General features: G+C 38.9%; 1 protein-coding gene and 1 non-coding gene across 2 annotated transcripts in view; one reads left to right on the top strand and one right to left on the bottom strand.

Annotated features, from left to right (window-relative positions):
• Positions 1 to 19,578, bottom strand: part of DKK2 (dickkopf WNT signaling pathway inhibitor 2) — a 101,004-nt gene that overhangs the window by 50,032 nt on the left and 31,394 nt on the right. The gene's annotated exons all lie outside the window — the stretch shown is intronic.
• Positions 4,856 to 4,969, top strand: LOC116754855. The gene has a single exon (XR_004350185.1). It is a non-coding gene; the product is annotated as a U5 spliceosomal RNA (small nuclear RNA).

Below are 19,578 nucleotides of genomic sequence, written 5' to 3'. Positions count from 1 at the left end.
ACACTTGTTTATGTATATTCTTGTCTCCTCAGCTAAATTATAAATCCTTGGAAGTCAAAACTTATGAAGTTTTTTTCTTCCGGATTATAGCAGCAACTAGCACAATGTTGGTATATGCAATAAATATGGGGCAAATCAATAAAATAGTGTCAATGAATCAAAACATATCACTCTAATGACACATTTTGTAATTCTGTTATCACAGTCAACACAACTAATATTTGAAGGTTTGAAGTATTTCAGTGTATGACAATGATAAAACCTTATAAAATGGCATTCATTCTAATCCGTGATTATTTAATCTATTTACTTGTCTTCTTCCTCTGTCACTAGGATAAAACCTCTATGAAAGCAAAGACCTGTCTATTTTGTGTAACATATTATTCCCAGTTATTTATTAACTATTCATAGGAGGAAGGAGAGAGGGAAGGAGGGAGGAAAGAAGGAATGTATAGGATCTATTTGCATAAATTACTGCTCTCAGCACCACTTTTGCTAACTACAAAGTCACCTGTGCCTCATTCCCAAGTTCCTGGTGCTCCTAATACACCAGAACAGAAATAAATCCAGATGAACTGAGGCTGCTGAGTACGTTGTACAACAAAGAGAGGACTGGAATGTTTTACCCGTCTCCATCTCTCTTTTGCTCAATTAACATGACGATTATGAAAGTACAAAAATGGGCTAGCAAAATGCTGATTTAGGTGTTTTATAAATATATAGGAGAACATAAATTTGTGCCTTCCATATACACAGTCATCAAACTTCATAGCATGAAGGTGCCCAAACTTCTGTTTACAGAAAGAAAAACAGCTACAGTGAAGATACTGTTGATAACGTGAAGCAGTGGCCAAAAAGAGTAAGACGAAGGGAGGGAGGGGGGAAGGAAGGAAGAAACAAGCATTATTTCAGGGTTACTTAAAAAATTTGATGGAGAAAGGATACTCTTTTCAACAAATGGTGCAAAAGCAATTGGTTATCCATAAGGGAAATAATAATAATCTTGACCTAAATTGTATACGTTATACAAAAATCCACTCAAAATAAATCATGGGTTTAAATGTAAATGTAAAACTGTAAAATTTTTAGAAAAAAAAAAGGAGGAGAAAACTTTGGGATCTAGGACTAAGCAAAGAGTTCTTAGACCGGACACAAAACAAATATTATCCACAGAAAGAAAAAATGATAAGTCAGACTTCATCAAAATTTAAAACTTTTGCTCTATGAAAGGCACTGTTAGAAGGATTAAAAGACAGTGACAGAGTAGTAGAAAATGTTTGCAAACTACATCTCTGACAAAGGTCTAGTATGTAGAATATGCAAAGAGCTCTCAAAAGTCAACAGTGAAAAAGCAAACACATCTAGAAAGTAGGCAAAAGACACGAAGGGACATTTCACCTAAGAAGATATATAAATTGGCAAAATGCATCTGAAAAGATGTCCAACGTCATTGGTTATTAGGGAAATGCAGCTTAAAACCACAATGAGATAGCAATACACACCTATCAGAATGATTAACATTTTTTAAAATATTAGTGACAACACCACATTTTGGTGAGGATGCAGAGAAACTGGATCACTCGCACATTGGTGATGGGAATTAAAATGCATACCGGTCTGGAGAACAGTTTGGCATTTTCTTGAAAAACAAAAAGGTAACTATCATACAAACCAACAATTGCACTCGTGGACTTTCATCCCAGAGAAATTAAGACTTCTGTTCATACAAAATCCTATGCACAGATGCTTATATATTCTTTTTTTTAAATTGCGGTAAAATATACATAACATAAAATTTACCATTTTTAAGTGTACAATTCACTAGCATTAAGAACATTCACAGTATCGTGCAACCATCGCCACTATCCATTTCCAGAACTTCTTCATTATCCCGAACACAAACTTCACGCTCATTAAATAACTCCCCATTTCTCTCTCTCCTTCAGCCTCTCATAACCTCTATGCTACTTTCTGTCTCTGTGAATTTGCCTATTCTTGGTAATTCATATAAGTGAAATCATACAATATGTCCTTTTGTGTCTGACTTATTTCCCTTAGCATAATGCTTTCAAGGTACATCCATGTGGTAGCATATACAGAATTTCATTCCTTTTTAAGACCGAATAATATTCCATGCTTATATATATATATGCCACATTTTGTTTATCCACTTATCTGTTGATGTGCACTTGAGTTGTTTCTGCCTTTTGGTTATTGTGAATAATGCTGCTATGAACGTTGGTATGCAAGCTTCTGTAGCAGCTTTATTCTTAATAGACAAAAATCGGAAACAAACCCAAATGTCTTTCAACAGGTGAATAGTTGAACAAACCAGTGTATCCATACCATGGAATACTACTCAGCAATAAAAAGGATGAACTGTTGATACACGTAACAGCTTGAATGAAGTTTCAGAAAATTATGCTGAGTGACAAAAGCCAATCTCCAAAGATCATATACTGTATGACTCCATTTATGGAACATTCTTGAAATGACAGAATTAGGGCAAGAGAGAAGTAGATGTGACTATAAAAGGGAACATGGTAGGTCCCTGTGGAATGGAAATGTTCTATACCTTGACCTATATCAATGTCATTATCCTGGTTGTGATATTGTACTATAGTTTTGCAAGTTGTTACCACTGGGAGAAACTGGGCAAAGAGTACAGCAAATCTATGTTATTTATTACGACTGTTTGTGAATCTATAATTATCACAAAACATTTAAGTAAAGAAAGAAAGGAAGAAAGGGAGGGAGGGGGAGAGGAAGAAAAGAAGGAAGTGAGGAAGGTGGGAGGGAATGAGGAAGGAAAGGAATCTCACTCAGATATTCAAATATACAATACAAAATCCACCTGAGTCTTTGCTCAGGACCCAGTTTAGATCCCAGCTGCTGCTGGATCAGAAAGCAGCCAAGATGGTAGAGCAGAAAGACCCTGTGCTCACCTCCTCTTCAAAATCACAACTATCTGCAGAATAACCATTGATGATAAAGACTGGAACCTACCAGAAAAGATCTTCTGCAACTAGAGACATAAGGGACCAGAACGAGGGGGGTTCTGGCTCCAGAAGATCTGGCACCAGGGGGTCTGGCACCAGGAAGATGAGGCCCCAGAGCATTTGGCATTGAAGGCCAACAGGTCTTAACTGCAGGAGCTCCACAGGACTGGGGGAAATAAGAGACTTCACTCTTAAAGGGTACACACAAAATCTCATGCACACCAGGACACAGGGAGAAATCAGTAATTTGATAGGAGCCTGCACCAGACTTACCTGCTGGTCTTCGAGAGTCTTCTGGAGAGGTGTGTGTGGTAGGGCTGCAGCTCACTTGTGGGACATAGACACTGGTGGGAGACATATTGGGGAACATTCAAATGCGAGAACACTCCTGGCAGCTGACATATTGGCTCGTTAGTGCCAAGACCTGACCCCACTGAATAGCCTGTAGAGTCCAGTGCTGGGACACCTCAGCCAAACAACTAACTGGGTGGGGCCATGGTCCCTCCCATCAGCAGACTGGCTGCCTAAAGATTGAAGAGCCCACAGCTGCCTCCAGACGTGCCCCTAGACATGGCCCAGCCCACCAGAGGGCTAAGACCCAGCTCCACCCATCAGTCGGCAGGCACCCTCCCGACAGGAAGCCTGCGTAAGCCACTAGACCAGCCTCACCCACCAGGGGCAGACACGAGAAGCAAGAAAACTATGATCCTGCAACACAGGCCAGACCATACCCTGGGACTAGCTGGGCCCTGGCCCACCTCACAACCTTCGGGACACCCCAGACCTCATACCCAACTGTGTCAGGAACCCCCCCACCCCAACCAGCTGAAGCAAGCTCTGGGATCCCTGGGTCCTGTAGCCAGACTCCAGGAACCAGCTCTGCCTGCCAGTAGACTGGCACTAGAATCCCACGTTCTGGCTTCCCCTGCCAGTGGGTGGGCAACGCCCCTACCAGTGGGCCTTCGGGCACCCTGACTCTGCCCACTGGTGAGCGAGCACTAGCCCTAGGGCCCCCTAGGGTTCTGCAATCAGCCACCTTGTAACCAGACTCTGCCAAACAGCAGCCAGCAGCATCCATACGGGACAGGGCCTGGCAACCAACCAGACTAGGAGCCAACCAAGCCTATCAGACTGCCCACAAAGTCAGCCTGCCACCACAGAAGGACCCACACTTCTTAGGGGAAACCCCTAGAACCTGGGTGACCAGAGGGGGGCGCACAGCTGGGACCCATAGGGCACCTCCTACAGAGGGCCACTTCGCCAAGGTTGAGCAATGTAACCAACCTACCACATACATAAAAATACCAATAGCAACTTAGACAAAATGAGGTGGCAGAGGAATATGTTCCAGATGAAGGAACAAAATAAAACCCCAGAAGAACAGCTAAGTGAAGTGGAGGTAGGCAGTCTACCCAAGAAAGAGTTCAGAATAAGCATCGTAAAGATGATCAGAGAACTTGGGAAGAGAACGAATGTACAGAGCCAGAAGTTAGAATTTTTTAACAAAGAAAATATGAAGAACAATCAGAGAGGACAAATACAATAATTGAAATGAAAAATACACTGAAAGGAATCAATAGATCCCAGTTAGCCAAGCTTCCTCCACATTGCCCCCTAATGGTAGCTCAGAGTCACTGTGTGAATGTTAAGATATTTCCAGAATAGAAAGGGTGATTTCAATATCAAGAGTGTACCGCACACAGTACAATTATAAAATGGCGCAATAAAAAATTTCCTTCAACCCATATTTATTTGCAGAAGTCCCTGAAAACTTTTGACAGGCATTATATCTTGACACTATGTAGCAGTGCAGCAGGAGTTTCTCTTACTAGATATGTGTTATAGAAGCAGAGGGCATTCTCTGGTTCCTCTTGATATTGAATGAATATTTTGATTTTCACTAAAAATTTCCAATGAGGGAAACAACTTCGAGTCTTACGTTAATTGTTTGAGGCCTTGCTTTAAGGGCGCTAATCATTTAGTTTTAATGGAAGACATTATTGTGAAGTGAAAGCAGAAGTTTGAAAAAAAATAATACAGTTGGTTCCTTTTAAGTTCCTGGCACTTTCGTTCAGTTCACAAGCAATTTCAGGCCAAGTGTAAATAGAATCTCTCTTAATGTTCTTTAAAAAGTTACAAATTTCAATGTAGATTCGCAGTCTTAGTGTGGGATAGCAGTTTACCACAGAATATTTTCTCTGTAGACCGATAGTTCAGGGAAGTGTTCTAGACTTTCTGTTTGCACATAGCTGGAAAGACTTATTCTCTCTCTCTCTCTCTCTCACACACACACACCCCATCAATGAACCCACGTCAGAAGAGTCTACAGTCTCTCTAATTTGAAGCAGCTGGTGCATTCTAAATATGGAGGGCCCAAGCTTCCAGAATCATCAGTACCATCATTAAGAATCAGAATCCTTGATTTAAATGTTCTTTATTATTCTCTTTATAGGGGGATTTTCATCACATGGCTGTTAGCTCTTTCCCTATTGTTCCGAGACTGTCATGCATAAATGTCAACAAGAGTGTATTTCATTCATACTCTAAAATTAAATCCTTTATCCCACAATTAGCCATAATCACGACCACATATGACTATGATTTACCATAACTAAAATAGATGGCGTGGGATTTATTGTTGGCTTATGTTTGAAAAAGTGAAGGCAGATTTTTTAATTAAATAATTGCATGCTATCTATTTGGGACATAATTACTACTTATTTTGTTTTCCATATATATCTATCTAGTTAGCAAATTGTTACAATACCCCCGTTAGTAAAATCTAAGGGACTGCTCTGTTTGTGTGCGTGTGTGTTTAAAATATGCTCTGAGAGCATAATGAGGAGGATAAACTAAATTATAAATTTTTTCTTATTGATAATTTTTAAAAATTATCTTTGACAATTTATATGTACTGTTAACTGTGTGTACTTATGTCAGTGATCTCATTTGAACAGCATAATGACTCTATAAGTCAAGAGAATGTAAAATACTTCATTTCTTTGCTTGCCCAGCACCCATATCCCTTTCCTTGGTAACATCACCCTGCTGTTTTATTTAAGAAATCAGCCTCCCTCGTTTGCTACAGTTTGTCAGTGGGGGCACCCTTCCTTCTCCTGCCCTCCCTTCATCAAGGAAAGGAAGGCAGGACCTCAACTAGGCCACTCAGACTCTTTCTGGTAATTTGCATCTTGAGTAAGAAAGCCAAAGGATGAAATTTTGTAAGAGGTCTTTTATTTTGGCTGAGGTGCCCTAATAAGGCCCCAAAGGTCTTGTTTTCTAGAACCCTGGAGTGCCATGGGTTCATGCTCTTCTGAGGCTCAGTTCATTCCTTCATGTGATTATTTCAGCTTTCTCATATCCTTACAATAAATTCCTTTTTAAAAACGATTTTGTATAGGTTGCTTCAGAGTTGGTTTCTATTGCTTATACCTGAAGAACTCTAACTGCTATGCTGTTACCCTCTTCTTGCAGACAAGGAAACTGAGGTGTAGAGAGGTATAGGAGCTAGGCCACAGTCATACAGCATCTAGATAACACAGCTGAACTCTGGTCTGCCTGCTTCCAAGCTCTCTTTTAATCCCCAGGTAACACTGCCTCTGTTTTCAGTTTCGAAAGAGTTTAGATGAGAGCATGTCTAGATGGTCACACAGTCATATTAGATCAGACCAAAAATATAAAATGGATAAAGGAAGGAGCATCCCTTTCTTTGTTACATTTAATCAGATAGTCACTGTTTATTATGCACCCAAAGAATTCCTTGCACTAAATAAGGAGTACAAAACCATGACCAATTCTGCAGTGATTCTGGCGGTTCCTGTAATTCCCTTTTTAGTGTTTAATGTCACACAGCTGTGCACAATTCCAGACTTAACATGGGTTCAAGTACAGTCCCTACCTGCATTTAAAAACACATTTTTATTTCACACCCAGTTAGCTAGGGAGGATACAGTGAAGTCCGAAGCAACAACTGCTAACATGTGTAAACATCACTTTAAAACTCCCATGAAGAATTACAGAGTAGGTCAGAGTCAAATGCAGGAGGATCAAATTATGCATAGATTGAAAATAAGAATGGGAGGCAGCACTATGATGTTTTCAACCCCAAGCCCAAGGACCTTCGTCCCTTTTGTGACTTGGGTACAGTTTACATCTCTGAGCCTCTCTTTACATCCTCATCCTTTCCCAGTGTCATTAAAGGGAAGCAAGACTGTCTAAGGGTCCACGTAGCACTCTGATTAAGGATGGGGTGAGACTGCGCTGGGGTTGGCGGTGGGCTCAGCAGAACGCAGCCTGCCCGGACCAGCTCGATTCATGCCACCAAACCTCTGTCTCTGCCTTCCTGCAAGTGACCTGACAAGCCTCCGCTAGAAGCTCCTTTTCACGGAAGTTTTGTGAGCTATGGTCTTTTCTAGGTCTGTTTGAAAGTGTTACCCGTGGGGCTGTGGAAGAAACAGAATGTGGTCTGGGAGATTGGATAATCTATCAAAAAATTTTCTGGCATCTGATAGCTACTTAACAATATTAATACTTCCTTCCATTCCGGAAACACTTTTGAGGATTACTCTTCTAGAGCACACTGTAAAAATTGTTCAGGAAACATTAAAAGCCAAGTGTCGCCAAGCTAATAGTGCCTACTGAATATATGTATCCCCCCAAAGAAGCCTATTTTTTTTCTCTTTAAAAACACAGTGGTGATTTAACTCACAAGAAATAAAATTAGTCACAGTTTTTTGGGTCTTTCTTTGGTTTTAGTGGAATCAGTTAAGGTTCCACCAGTCAAAACTGATGGCATATTTAAGCTGTGTATTTGAAGAGTATAAAGGGGCTATTTACAGTAGTGTGGGCAAGATTTACAGCAGGAGTGTCCATTAGCGGGAGCCACACACTAATTTAGAATTTTCTGTTAACCGCGTTAAAAAAGTGAAAAGAAACAGGCAAAATTAATCTTAATGATATACTTAGTTTAACCCAACCTATCCAAAATATTATTTTAATGCGCAATAAATATAAAAAAAGTTTAGTAAGTTTTTTTTATTTCATAGTAAGTCATTGAAGGACTTCCCTGGTGGCACAGTGGTTAAGAATCCGTCTGCAAATGCCGGGGACACAGGTTCGAGCCCTCTGTATCTTTCCAAATCCAACCCATTAATGAGGTTCCTCATTGGTGCTCACACTTTTGAAGGCTTCATAACCATTCATTCTACATCCTCAGCTTCAAACCCTGAACTCCAGTGACAGTTCATTCCCTTACTCATTTTGCCACTCGGATCCTCTAACTCCAGTTGTTTCCACGGCCAACCTTGCATGGCTCCTTTTGGTCTCTGTCCTGATGCTAAACTCTAAACTGATCCCATGGAGCCAGAAAGGTGACGGGATTTTGAATCTAAATCACTTGCTAAACCTTTCCCCAGAGTCCTGAGTTAAGCAGCAGGCTGTGAAATACCAACAATTTTCACAAGCAAATGTAACAAGATTACCTCTGCTTGAACAGACTTACCCTGTTACCATCAGTTACATTCATGGTGCTAGTCTGCCCTAAGCCACGGAATCACCAGATCATTAGATGAAAGATTTGCATTAGAAAATAGCAGAAATGCTCAAAGGTTTGGGTCGAGTGCCAACCTGTACTTAAGCGCCAGACTTTCCCTCTATGTATTTCTGCATTGGCAGACAACTTTCTGATTGGCACGTGGAATGCAGCTTTGCTCACCTGAGCCCAGTGTCCCTGGTGTGGTCTATAGAATCACTGGAGTAACACCCCTCTCCACGGGCTGCCCCCCTCCCCACCTCCTAGCCATTAAAGATTTGCCCATGGCTTTGCTTCTGAATTCAGGCTATTACTGAAGATCTGGAACAGCAATCCTCAATCTGTACTCTGTGGCATGTTAATAGGTGTTAGTGGCGATAGGAGTATATATTAAAATAAATTTTGAATATTCTGGCTAGAACAAAGAAGTTTCTTTACCGCAGAAACTCTCAGAGTCTTTACTAGGCTAATGTGAACTATGAATCATTAAAAAGAGAATACAGTAGGTAGCATTTACACACATATTTGAGTAGAAAAATCTCCTCCCGACCCCCACTTAACTCTTGCCCCAGAACATGAGAATTTACCTCATAGGGTTGCTGTGAAGGTGGAATTGAGATACTGCATGGAAAGCACTTAAATCAGTGCCTGGGCTTCCCTGGTGGCGCAGTGGTTGAGAGTCCGCCTGCCGATGCAGGGTACACGGGTTCGTGTCCTGGTCCGGGAAGATCCCACATGCCGCGGAGCGGCTGGGCCCGTGAGCCATGGCCGCTGAGCCTGCGCGTCTGGAGCCTGTTCTCCGCAATGGGAGAGGCCACAGCAGTGAGAGGCCCGTGTACCGGAAAAAAAAAAAAAAACAGTGCCTGACAGATGAAAGCTCTTTGGGCTTATTGCTATCATTGTTATCACATAGCTGTTTCAATGAGACCTCACCAGGTGTTCCTGTGCCCTCTGAGAAAGAAAGAGTTGCATATGGATTGAATGGGGATCCTTTCAGGAGCTATGGATATCTCATATGGATACTGCACAGAACCAGTATGGATCTCTCTTTGGGTTGCTTTCAATCAGAAAACGGTTCAAGTGCAAAGAAGTTTATTCTTTTCCGTTCTTCCCAAAGCCTGGCTAAGCAGGGTTCAATTCAATAGCATGGAGTAGCAAGGGTTCAGAGCATGGCCTTCAGAATCTTGCTTAAATCTTGACTCTTCCACTGGTGACCATGTACCCTTGGGCAAACTGATTAAAGGAGCATATGCCCAAAAATCTGTAAAATTTTTAAGATAATGTTTCTCTCTCTGGTTGTTGTCAGTAATTCAAGAGATTGTGTCTATGAAGTACTTAGCCCATGCCTGATACATGGTAAAATACGCTCAGTAAATGGAGGTTCCTAATCATTCTACTAACAGACTAATTTCTCTAGTTTATTTACACGGTGAAATTCTAGTTAACTTTGCCCACGTAATCATTGCCACAGTGTCTATGAGGACCAATTTGCTTCACACCTGATCGATATTTAGTAAATATATTGGCCACTTGGATTGGTGACTGATTAGATTGCTGGATTAGGCCCATGAAGCCTATTGGGTAACTCCATGATGTTAGGAATTGAAGGGGAATGCCATATAAGCTCTCAGGGATCACTGCTCCGGGCAGGATTTCTTTGAAATCTCTGAAGCAATTCTGGTACCCCTTTATTTTTTAAAACCTATAAATAATTTCTAATATCATAAAGATTTTTAGTTCCTAGGTAAAATAAAAAGTATTCCCAAGTTCATTGCTTTGATTAGGAAGGTTGTGAATAATATCAAAGTTATTCACAATCCAGTGGTCGGAAGCTCTGGGAAAAATAATTTTAATTTTAGATGTTTCATGCAACACTGCGAATGTTATCTCTCCTGTTTGGGCAGGGAGAAAACTGGCAAGCATTGTGAGATGGGGAATTTATGTGAATTAATGGAAATGCTGCAGCTGACCAACAAAGGAACTTCCCCAGCCAAAATCAAAACAAAGATATTAACTTGGAAGCGGGAAAAAAGGCTGCAGCATAATAATATCATGCGTTGAAACCTTATCTAGTGGTTGAAGTAATTTGGTTTGAAGAACTTAAAGAGCATTTTGTGGTTTATGGAAACGGCCAGCAGACACTATATTTAGCAGCCTCTCCACTATTAAGTTCTCATACCTTCCTCTCCTCTCACCAAGTGGGGCCATTTAGCTTCCTTTATCCCCGGATTGTTACCAACCTAAGACCTCATGAGGATAAAAGCCAAGCTATGAGTTTGCCATGCAATGCCCTTGCATTGCAGACCACTTCCAAAGACCAATGTGGCCACAAGAGATCGGAAGGTTTGCTTACATTCACTTAAGATAAATTTTCTGAGTTCATTTACACAATTTCAGTCCAAGTTTTAGACAGATCCATCCCTCTTCCCAAACCATCTCCCTCTCTCTCTCTCTCTCTCTTTCTCACACACACACACACACACACACACACACACACACAGACTCGCTCACAGATGATCCTCATAACAAGTTCACAATTAAAGTTTATAATAATTCTGAATTAGATAAGAGTGGGTTATACTGAGTGAACCAGATATTGCAGAAGAAAAGTAATTTGAAGGTTAGAGACCAATTCTTTTTCTCTTATAATTCAGCACCATGACTTTTTTGTGTAAATAATAGGAAAGCTGCCAGGGAAGAAGACACTTTTCTTAGGAAATTACCAAATTAACCCTTTCGTGGCTACCACTTGCCCCATCTGGCCCCCAGCTGCTCTCCTTTGAAGTCCCAGTGATCCTCTGAGGACCGTCTTGCTGACTGACACAAGAGCTGACACAAGAGCAAGTACTACAAGGGCTCTTGTTTGGCCAACACATGGACACATGCAGTTAACTGCTCAAACAGCTTAAGACAGTAGGAGTTATTTCCTCATTTATTTTTCTAGTAAAATATGTTGTTATTCTACCATGGAAAATTTCTCAGGATTGGTATATTATTTTATAAAAAAACCTGGCTTCATTTGTTATAGATAATATTATTAATACCATAATATTATAATACTATTATAATTAGTACATTAACAGTACTAATTATATGTAAACTAAATTACCTAAAATATTAATTTCCTATAATCCAATTTGTTCCCTTTTTTGTTTCCAGAATTTCATAATATTAAATATCATATTGAGATTCATTATAGTCCTGATGTCATTTTCCAAGACGTTTTTGAGAATTAACAAGTCAGCAATTAAAATGTATAGTGTTTTTGTTAATCCTTTTATTTCACTTTTCTTTAGCTATAGACATTATTGTAAATATATTGACCAGAGTTCTGAAATTCTTTTTCCTACTTCAAGTACTTTATATAAAAATTTATAATTTAAAATTAAACTTTACTCAGAAATTTCACCAGTGTTCCACTCATTGACATTTTTTTCAGTTTCAGATTAGATAAAAGCCTCAATGGCTGTTCTATTATTTTTCATGAAATAAGAATGAATGAATTCATTTTCCTCTTGCTTATTCACGTTTTGCTGAAGAAATTTTTTAAAAATAAATTTACCAATACGAATTTTCATGAGCCTACATAATGTAGGAGAGAAAACAAATCATTCTCATGTGCAGAATAAGGTCACTATGGAACAGGATTCTATGTACCTTTAAGTACATGAGAAATGCAAAAGAAATTTTACTTCCATATTTTTACTTAATTAGCCATCTGTCCCAAACTCTTAATTCTTTTTTTTTTTTTTTTTTTTTTTTTTTTTGCGGTACGCGGGCCTCTCACTGTTGTGGCCCCTCCCGCTGCGGAGCACAGGCTCCGGATGCGCAGGCTCAGCGGCCATGGCCCACGGGCCCAGCCGCTCCGCGGCATGTGGGATCCTCCCGGACAGGGGCACGAACCCGTGTCCCCTGCATCGGCAGGCGGACTCTCAACCACTGCGCCACCAGGGAAGCCCCTCAAACTCTTAATTCTGTGATATTCCTTAAAGTGGGGGGAAAGTGCTGAAGAATAAAAAACCAAAAAAGTCTACTTTGGAAAGCTTTCATTTGTAATGAAAATCAAATAGAATGTATAGAGACAAAGTTTATTTGTCATTCCAGATCTTCAGAGTCACAGAATCTCTTAAATGATAAAGTGTTCAGATACAAAGCTGGCCCCAACTGCAACGATTTGTAGATCAGATTTGAAAAATAGTCTATGATTCAATTTATGGAAGACATGGAATATGCAACTATAAGGAGAAAAGTATAAACTTAGAGCTCTCTTGTTTCCAGTGCTCTGATCAGGATTCCATTCTATTTCCAGGAAAGGTAACTGAATACCTCTCATTTTAAGTATGTAAGACTGTAAATTTAATATGATATCAAGAAAAGTTTTTGAATGAAGTTCTTTCAAGCCCAGAATTCTATGGTAAACTATGAAATCAGGTGGATGTTGAAGTTGACAGATCTTGGAGGCCACAACTACCCTCACCCTCCAAGACATCAAAGAAAGGGCAGGATCTAGTGATTAACCTCACACACAAAATTACTGGGCCATGGGATGGAGACAGGTTTTCATAGGTCCTTCGGTGGCCTGTTTTTTGTAGTCTAAAATCCAGTGAGATGAGGAAAAACAGCTGCGCAAGATTGGCCCTCTCCTTTCTAAGGCAGTTGTGACAGGAATACAAATAGTAGGTTTCCCTGCTTCTCTGAAAAGTGTCTGACACCTAGTTTAGCTTTTTTCTGTAGGCCAAGGTTAACTCTGAGTTAACTTTGACTAATAATAAATTACATACGATTTTGAAAAGAAATCATCGAGTTGAGAGGAAACGTAGGAAGTTACGCCATATTTATATACTAATATATATTAAATATTTCCTACAAATTGGCACACAATTACCTTTAGAACATTCCTAGAGTTCTATAACACAAAACAGCCCATTTACTTTCATAAAATCTGACTTTTAGAAAATTTTTACCTAAAACAAAATTAAAGTTTAATCTCTGTAATGCCTACCTAACCATTAGTCCCAGTTATTTCTTTCAGTTACAAAGAATAACTGTTTCCATCATACTAGCTATATAATACAAGAACTCTTTCTGTATCCTCAGCATCTAGCACAGGGTCCTAACATGTAGCACCTCCGTATCAGCACTTAAAATACTGCTAGACATTCTTTCCAGGTTAAAAGTTTCAATTATTTTATTTGTTCATCCTCTGAAATGGTTTTCAGATTTTTTATCAGCCAAATGCCACATGTTTTGGTGGGAATATATAGATCATATTTATGCATATAATGTCAATATGCAAATAGATTCAATTCCTCCTGAAATATAGGAAATTACCAAGAGTATCAACAAGTTTATCTGGGGCCAATCAGCTATCCAGACACTCAAGAGATATATTTTTAAATTTCCTTAGAGTTCAATTCTTCCTTTACCATGCCAATGAAAAATCTTCCTTGTAATTTCATACAGAAAAAAATTATTGGACGACAGGAACACAGGAAGTCCACAAACCAAAACATCCATTATAAAGGTCCTGGTAGCTAAATACTGATATTTCTTCTCAAAACTTTCCAAGACTCAGGTGTATTGAAATAAATATTCATGTCTGCAATTATGTATGTATGTGTAATCAGTTACTCAGACACTTTTTAATGGGCATTATATCAATACTTGCCCTTCTCGTTTTAAATACTTTCTTCTTTTTCTCTTTTATGGTCTACCAAACTGCATCTGACTAAATGTACATATTTAGTGAAAATGGATTCCATTAGAGTGTAACGTTACCCAGCTATTGTTTTCTTTGGGAGGAAATAATGGAGAGCATGTCCAGATGCTTAATATCAGGCTCCTGTTTCTAGAATTACAGTCTTAAAGCTGTCAGGACTGTTCAAGAACAAGGATGATCCAGAGATTGTTCAGCATATGAAACACCCTTTTTGTGAACATTTAAGCAGGTGAGGGAGGAGAATGCTAAACAACTGGCAGAGGGAACTTGAAATATTTAAGCAAAGGACATTTTTCCCTTCTCACCTATCAAGACATCCTGTTTTTCCATGAAGTAAATGAATCATATTTTCTGATCTATTCTGAATGTACTGAGTTTTTCTGGTCCATTCTGTTTCAGTCTCACAATGTTGTAGCCCTCCGTCTGGCCACAAACAAGTTATTTTGCTTTGCATCTTTTCTGGAAGAACAGTACATTAAGTGTACCCACATTTTTCTGACAAAGTACTGTAATCACTTTGGTTGTGCAAGGGCATAAAGGTATGTTTACCTCCCTTCCTTTACTCCAGTAAAGGGCAGCTCTCTGAGATGGATGCCACCAAGCAGTTTACAATAAATCTAGTTTAACACAGTAGCTCTAGTCAAAAGAGAATAGTGATGTAATTTTAAAAGAAAATCTTCAATGTATTCTCATGTAAAGGGAACAGTTCTACAAGATATTAATAATACTTTTCACAAGTGTATATTCAATAAATTTGTTGTCAAATTTTCTGAAGATGAGCCATATACAAATAGCTATAGCTAATCAGAAAAGCTGTCCTAATGTCTTATTTAGAGAGAGAAATCTGTTTATTTGTACTAATTACAGAAAGCATTAAATAGTACTTCAAATTGATGACCATATTAGAGAGCTTACATCTGAGGCAATAAATCCCAAGTATAATCACATAAATTGATTATAAGTATGTGATTTTGCAGCTGATAAAAATAGATTCCTGGATACTATCCGAGAAACTTTCAGAGGAACAACTGAAACATTAAAAGTGAGGGTCACTGAGTTCACCAAGATGCATAAAGTAACTCCTCAGAGCCATCCACTTTAAGTTTCTTTAGGGTAAAAAAAAGCAGGAGTTGGCTTCAGGGAAAGCATACAAACTTTGGAATCAGAAAGACCTGGATTAATAACCTGACCTCAGAGTTTAGCTTTTGTGTCCTTAGGCAAGTTACTTTACTTCCCTGATGATCCTAAGCCTACCTTCTAGAGTTGCTATGAGAATCAGAACTGAAATACGTAACTCACCTAGCACAAGGCCTGGGTCACTGCATGTTTTAGGGTTTTAAGAGTGCATTAGATGTGACCCTACTTTATAAAGAAAATCTTTAAATATATATATATGTGTGTGTGTGTATACATACGTATATATGTATCTATCTCTTTTTTTAGGGGACTTCTTTTTCTAATCCAATCTTTTATTTCTTTAGTTCGAAAGTATATGGCTACATAAGAAACAAATAGCTTGTTAAAAAAATCTAAGTCAAATTTTTGTATTTTTTCTTCTTACTTTAATAGTGTATAGACATATGTACAATGTAAATTTTAAGTATAAACTGGAGTATTTTCAATTGGTAAGAGTTCAGCTCTTCAAATAATTCTGGTAGAAAGAAGTGTGCCTGTGAAAGGAAGGGGAATGTTTTGAAACCTTATCACTATGAAAATGAATAAACGTGATAATGAAATATGTAATATGAAAAGAAATACGTAAAGAGATAAGAGCAGACATATTTGCAGAAAAGTAAAGTGTGTAAAGGGTGATAAAATGAAAATATAAACATCAACAGGCCAAAATATTTTAAAACAATGCATAGTTTTATAAATAATCAAAGATAAAAACCCACTAAAACTTACTTATTGGACTTAAGATTTGCTATATGTCTAATAAATTCTTACTTTTAAGAAGAATGGTCCTTGATTAATGGCAAATTTGCTTTTACTATGGATTTTTCTTTGCTAGCATTAACAGACTGGAAAACCACAGTTTAACAGTTTTGAAGTGATGTTAATGGCTAGAGATTAAGTTACAGTGTTTCTGTTTAATTCGTCAAAAATAAGCACTCATTTCAATTAGAATAAAGAATGCTGTTTACAAGATTTAGACAAAATGATTATGAATTTTTAAATCTAAGCAAAACTTGTACCATCCATTTTGCAACACTGGACACTAAACTGCTTTTAGCATCTGAGACTTGACTCAGGATGGAGGCTTCTATTCAAGGAGAAAAAGGGCAAGTTTATACCTGTGTACCTCAGTTTATTTGGTAACTATTCGGTGTCTTTCTGTATGCTAGTCTTTTTTCATCTATTTTTCCTATTTCATATGCTAACAGAGGCGGCCTTGTACCAGATTCCCTAAATTGTGACCCCTTTGAGACAGAGCACACCCACATAAGTCAAAGGACAAAGAGAACGAATGGTCCATTATCTGCCAGACTCTTCAAATGTACTGTCTCATAAAATCCTCCTGCACTGAATATTATCTCAGTTTTACAGATGAGGAAACTGAAACTTGAATTCAGTCTCTTGTGCATGGCCATACAGCTAGGAAGTTTAGATCTCACTACCTTCAAAACCTGTGAGAGTTGAGGTAAGTAGTTATTCTCCGTTTCACAACTACCTGACATGTACTAACTGCAGCTGGTGCTAAGATCGTAGATTTGAAGATTCCTGAGAGAGAAAACCCAGGTATGACTGGTCTGAGGACTGACCTCTTTTGATTTTTCCCCATGTCAGACGGACAGGGCTCTTCTCTCTGCTAAAAACAAAACAAAACAAAAAATCTACCCTCTGTTTAGAAATATAAAGCCCCAGTGCAACCAGGCTTTACAACTCTCCAGCATTGTAAATCTATACAACATACAAAGCTAAGGAATGCCAAGGATTGCCAATAGCCATCAGAAGAGGTGAGAAAGAACCCTTCCCTACAGAGCCCTCAGAGGCGGAATGGTTCTGCCAGCGCCTCCGTTTCAGACATCTCCCATCCAGACCTGTGAGAGAATAGATTTCTGCTGTTTTAAGCCACTCACTTTGTTAAAGCCGCCCTAGGAAATTAATAGAGATCTTGGTAATCCTAAAGGCTTTCCTCTTCTAAGAATTTTCTAAATAAGCATCTTAACTCTTATAATGATGACATTCGTGCTTTCAAGACTAGATTAAGGAAATAGGTTTTTGAAGGCAACAGAACTGGGGTTTTAATTAACTGGTACTGACTGCTGTGAAGATTAAATAAGATCGTTAAAGCTCTTAGCCCCAAACCTGGGAGGTATCTCTTGCTCAGTAGGAACCGTACGGTTCTCTTTCTTTTTCTTCCTTCTTATCTCAGATTATCTGCAGGTTTTAAGATCACACAGGGCAGAGAATCATGGCTTGCCACCTTTCACACCATTTGGTGTGTTGTCTTGATCATAAAGTACAATATGTTGTGTTTACAAAAGAATGGACTGTTATTTTTTTAACCTAAAGGAATGAAAAGTTATTTGTTTTCCATAAGGAAAGGCATATAACAATGCATTAAAGAAATTTTCGGGAACAGTTAGGAAAAAATAAACATTTTCATTCACAACAGAGAAAAATCATTGTCCTTTGGAATGTGAAAGCCTTATCATTACATCATTACCTTTAGTGGATTACTGCAGACCTCAGCCCTAGAAAACCCCTGGTCTTTGCTGACAAGAAATATACTCACCCAATCAAAGATAAGCAGGAAGTGAAATGTTACCTACCATGAAAATCTTACTCTGCACTTAATTTTTTGCACTTGATACATAATGACTTTTCCATCTTGCTTCAAAGGAAAAAAAAAAAAAACTTTGATTTCAAAACCATGTGTTGGAGAAAAAAAAATCTGTCCTGAATTATATCATTCTGAACTAGCTACAAGACACTGTTTCTTCACAATGCCTGATTTCGCAGTGCATAGATATGCAAACAAATTGTTCAGATCTTTTAAGTCTACATTTTTGTATCCTGGAACTCAGAGTATCACCGTGTGGCTGTATAGTTAGCAGACCTACTGCTCTTCTCCCTGCCTTTTACTTGCTTTTTCCATAAGCAGAAGCTGGATCAAATTTCCAAATGAAAGACCTCTCCACTAAAAATTTATTTTTATGAAGGAATGGCTTTACAGTGTTTGCCATTTGGGTTCTTTTATTTGGCTTTTTTATTCTCTTCAAAATGTGAATGGAAAATGTTTATCTGCTGGAGGGCTTCACATGCTTCTGCTTTGCTGGCTCAATGACTTCTACTGCCAAAAAGAAAAAGAAGAGAAAAAAGAAAGAGAGAAAAAGGAAGAGAAAAACCACTAGTCATCACATAAATGTTGAGTCAAAAGCAAATTTGGCATGCCCTAAAAATGGTATGAAAAATTAAAAATCAGTCTCATTCTAATAGTCTAACTTCTGGACCTGGGGTTCTGGGTCTACTCCTTGTTGAAATAGTTACCATAGCACAGTGATTAAAATTCCAGGATCTAGAATAACGTAGATGTGTCTGACTTCAACTGTGCCACTTACAAACTATGTAATCCTGAACAAATCATTTGACTTTGCTCAGCTTTCACTTCCTTTTATGTAAAATGGGGATAATACCCATCTCTTGTCACCATTGTGAGGGTTAAATTAGATACATAAATAAAATGCGTAGCATAGTGTCAGATAAGTTATCACATTCCATAAATGATTAATAGTACCTAATTCATGGCACCTCCTACAGGATTAGGGATAGATTGATAGTGAGCTCTTCCATAGCTCAAGTCCACTAAAGCCTTGTTACTTAACAGGTAGGGGCTGTTCGGAGAGCACCTTCTGCGGGTGCTGAGGGAGAATTTGTTCCCTGTCTTTTCTGGTGGTTGTTGACAATCTTTAGCTCATAGATTGCTGCCTTCCTCTTCACATGGCACACGCCATGTGTGCCTGCTACTTCAGAGGGAACAGAAACTTCAGAGGGAACCAGCTCCTGGACGGCTTAGTCCTTCTCTCCTGCAGGCAAGTCAGAAGAAGGTTCTGCACAGGACAGCTACGGATCTCCACCAGAGCTTCCTCAGGCTTCATTCTGCCCAGGAGTAGTTTACCATCATTCTAGTCCTAACAAATGTACTCATGTTCCCAGTGTTCCCTTAGCTGACTAGAGAGGCCTCGGGATCCCAGCCCAGCAGCCTTCATTGTCATTGAGCCAAAGGTATAGGAGGCTCAAGGCTCGGTGGCACTGCCCTAAAGCTCAGCCTTGGCAGGATTCTGACTTAGAGGCATTCAGTCATAGTTCCACAGATAGTAGCTTGG

This window comes from Phocoena sinus, chromosome 5 (genome assembly GCF_008692025.1).
Source record: "Phocoena sinus isolate mPhoSin1 chromosome 5, mPhoSin1.pri, whole genome shotgun sequence".
NCBI classification, from domain to species: Eukaryota; Metazoa; Chordata; class Mammalia; order Artiodactyla; family Phocoenidae; genus Phocoena; species Phocoena sinus.
The sequence above is the reverse complement of the archived record's forward strand: the minus strand, read 5'-3'. Positions and strand labels throughout refer to the sequence as shown.